General features: G+C 35.6%; 1 protein-coding gene and 1 pseudogene across 1 annotated transcript in view; both read right to left on the reverse strand.

The window, feature by feature from the left end:
- LOC107745525 (tumor necrosis factor receptor superfamily member 13C-like) overlaps positions 1-579 on the reverse strand; it is a 6,168-nt gene extending 5,589 nt beyond the window's left edge. Inside the window, exon 1 of the mRNA XM_016559422.1 lies at positions 512-579. The gene's annotated coding sequence lies outside the window, so the exon portion shown is untranslated. The remainder of the gene's footprint in view (positions 1-511) is intronic.
- Positions 580-2,904: 2,325 nt separating this feature from the next.
- Positions 2,905-3,670, reverse strand: part of LOC107745535 (phospholipase B-like 1) — a 13,834-nt pseudogene continuing 13,068 nt past the window's right edge.

Genomic DNA, 3,670 nt, shown 5'->3' on the forward strand with positions numbered 1-3,670 from the left:
AAATCCTGTTTTTGCACTACATACTGCGTACTGTATTGAGTAAGGGGATAGTTCACTTGTCATCAAAGCTGTCATCATTTTCCTTATGACTTACTTTCTTCTGCGTAATAAAATATGTTGGGGTATAAGCAACTTTGGACCCCAGTGACTTTCATTTTATGGACAAAACAAAACAAAAACACATTGTTTGGAATGACATGAAGATGAATAAATGATTATATTTTGAACTGACAATATATAAATCCTTCAGTGTGTAAAACTGCCTTAAAATCAGCCTGTAAAATCATCATCGTCATAGTCAGACTTTTTCGGTTTCCTCACCACAAAAATGCACATTGTTTCCTTTTCCTCTAAATGTTTAAAACCAAAACTGAAAATGTATGATTTAATGCAGCAGAGTAAATGTTAAATGCAAAAATGAAACATGTAAATGAAACTACTGTGAACTAGACGTACACTAGACAAAATACATACTAATACTCACTAATGGTATAACTCACAAAATACTCACTAATGGTTTAAGTCATCCAGGAGCAGATGATCTTCTCTCCATCACAGCTGAGAAGAATAATGATGACTCTATCATTTCAGTTCATTTGTGAGAAAAGAGAAGGTCGAGAGGTCGAGAGAGAAATTAGAGCAGAACAAAAGAAATGAAGATAAACAGAGAGAAAGAGGAAACAACATCCACAGATGGAGAAATAACACAGATGGATTTGATCTAATAATACAGCGGTTCTCAACCAGCAGGCCGCAACTTAAAATGATTAAAAAAATAAGACAAAACAAGATTTTCAATTAAGCTAAAACTTCTAAACATCAAGATGTTTATGAGGGAATATTAGAAGTGTGATTTTTAGACCTGGAAAAGTCATGAAAAAAAAATGCAATCTCTAAACACAAAAACAAAAACCTTAAACTCGTGGAAGTAAGTAAAATCTTACAACCCCAACTCCAGAGAAGTTGGGACATTTTGTCAAATGCAATAAAATCAAGAATCTGTGATTTGTTCATTCTCTTTAACTTTGATTTAATTGACAAAAGTACAAAGAAAAGATTTCCAAAGTTTTCACTGACCAACGTAAATGTATTTTGTAAATATGAACAAATTATGATTTTGATGCCTGCAACACACTCCAAAAAAGTTGGGACAGAGGCATGTTTAACACTGTGTCACGTCAACGGTTCTTTTAATTACAATGTTTAATTGTTTAGGAATTGAGAAAACTAATCGTTAAAGTTCTGCAAGTAAAACTTTTGTCCAATCTGGCTTGATACAATACTTCAGATGCTCAGCAGTCTGTGATTGTTGTTGTCTTTTCATGACTGGTCATACATTTTCAACAGGAGTCAGATCTGGACTGCAGGCAGGCCAATCTAGCACATTCACTCTGTCTATGAAACCACGCTGTTGTAGCACATGCAGAATGAGAGCTGGCATTGTCTTGATCTAATAGCCATGGACTTCCCATGAAAGACGTCATCTTGATGGCAGTATATATCTCTGTACAATCCCAATATATGCCTCCATGTCTATCTGAGATGAGCTGTGTCCCAGAGAACCCGGCAGCATCGCTGCATAGAATTGATGTATAGCTTTTTCCTAGAGTAACAGAGTTTCAAGTTGCATTTCTTGATGCAGCAGCAGACTGTGTTAAGTGACAGCAGTTTTCTGAAGTACTCCTGAGCCCATGTGGCTATATTTAACAGCATGACGGTTTCTTATGCAATGCCATCTGAAGGCTCAAAGGTCAAGCGCATTTAACTGAGGTTTCCTGCCTTGCCCTACATGTACTGTGATTTCTCTGGATTCCCTGAACCTTTTCACAATATTATGTATGGTACTTGGTGAAAGACCTAAATTCTTTGCAATTTTGCATTGCAAAATGTGATTTTTGATTTGTTTGACACTTCTCTCGTGAAATTTGGCACAAAGTGATGAGCCATGATCCAGCTTTGCTTGCAAAGATTGAAATGCTCCTTTTATACCCAAACATGATACCTTGACCTATTACTAATTTACCTGCATACTGTGAACTGTTCCAAAACTGTTTAAAGTGGATATTCTATAACCTTTTCACTTTTATTTTACCTCTGCCCCAACTTTTTTGGAATGTGTTGCAGCCGTCAAAAACATTTTTTTTTCATATTTACAAAATACATTTACGTTGGTCAGTGTACTTTACTCAATTAAATAAAAGTGAAAGAGAATGAACAAATCACAGATTCTTGATTTTATTGCATTTTACAAAATGTTCCAACTTCTCTGGAGTTGGGGTTGTAAATGAACATACATTTTTCAAGTTAAGTTGAGCTCTAAAATATTTTATCCGATAGAAAACTATCCTCTTATCCTCAAAAAATACTGTAATAAAAAAAAACGATCAAAAGCTTCAGTCGAGCACAAGTGCAGAATAACTGACTGAATTAGTGAACATGTGTCTAACAAAAACACTCAAGACTGATAAATGAGGCTTGTGTTCATTCATTCATTGGTCGAATCTAAGAGAAAATCACATGTGGCACAGATTACAAACATGCTGATTGACAGCGATGCTCACAGACATTCAGAGCTGAAGATAAAACACACTCAAATACTAACAAAGGCACTTCTGAGTCACCGTCCCTGAGAGAAGAGATCTGAAAATGTAAGAAATGTCACAGCGACAGCAGACACGTCAACAAGACATTCCAGTCGTTTACATCCACAAACTTTGTTTCTCTGCTCGTGTTGTTCATTAGGATCTTTGACTAGATTTAAAAAATGACAATGATATTGACGTCCTCCCTTTAAACATGTTCATCTGTGTTGCAGTAATATATGGAAACCCATTTCAGACAAAAAAAAAAATCATGCTTCGGTAAATCATAATTATGACACGTCAAAATTGTGACACTCTTAAGTCATATTTCTGAGATGAAAAATCAAAATTATGACATACCAAGTAACATTTATGATGTGAAGTGTGCCAGTCATATTTATGAAGTTAAAAAGTCGGTTATATTTATGAGAAGAAAAGTCATATTTATGTCAATTTTGACCTAGTATGTCATAGTGGTTAAACGGATCGTAGTTGATCCGTGATCCGTACGGACCAAGCCCCACGGTTCGGCACGCATGTTTTCCATGGATTAATTGCAAAATTGAACCATAATAGAGTATAAGTTTATAATTTGTTCGTATTTACACAAGCAAGCGAATTTTAAACAATTCCAGAGAGAAAAGGCGAAAGGGAACTCGATTAGTTACTTGCACGCTGTTCTCTACGTGCACAGCCGCACACACATAAAGCACGCACAGATGGCGCGCGAACACCGAACTGAATCCTCTGAACAGACACATACACATAAAATTATGACAAAATACCCATCTCGACAATCATTCAGGTAAACGCAGTCAGTTATGTCTCAAGTGAATGAAAACAGCTGAGAAAGAAATCGGATGTGATGTGTATCATTATATCGGATCCGTGCATCAGGTCTTAAAGGGACAGCGGCCTATAAATACTGCTGCTGTCATTGATGATCATCAAACAGCAAAACAGCTGTAATAAAAATCTATATTTAATTTATACAGCGAACACTGCAGTGTTATTTTCCCTAATTATTACATTTCTGTATTTGAATACTACCAACCTTATTTTATTTGTAACATATTCTGTTGTATTTA

Source organism: Sinocyclocheilus rhinocerous, unplaced genomic scaffold (assembly GCF_001515625.1).
Source record: "Sinocyclocheilus rhinocerous isolate Xijiao unplaced genomic scaffold, SAMN03320098_v1.1 scaffold1159, whole genome shotgun sequence".
NCBI classification, from domain to species: domain Eukaryota; kingdom Metazoa; phylum Chordata; class Actinopteri; order Cypriniformes; family Cyprinidae; genus Sinocyclocheilus; species Sinocyclocheilus rhinocerous.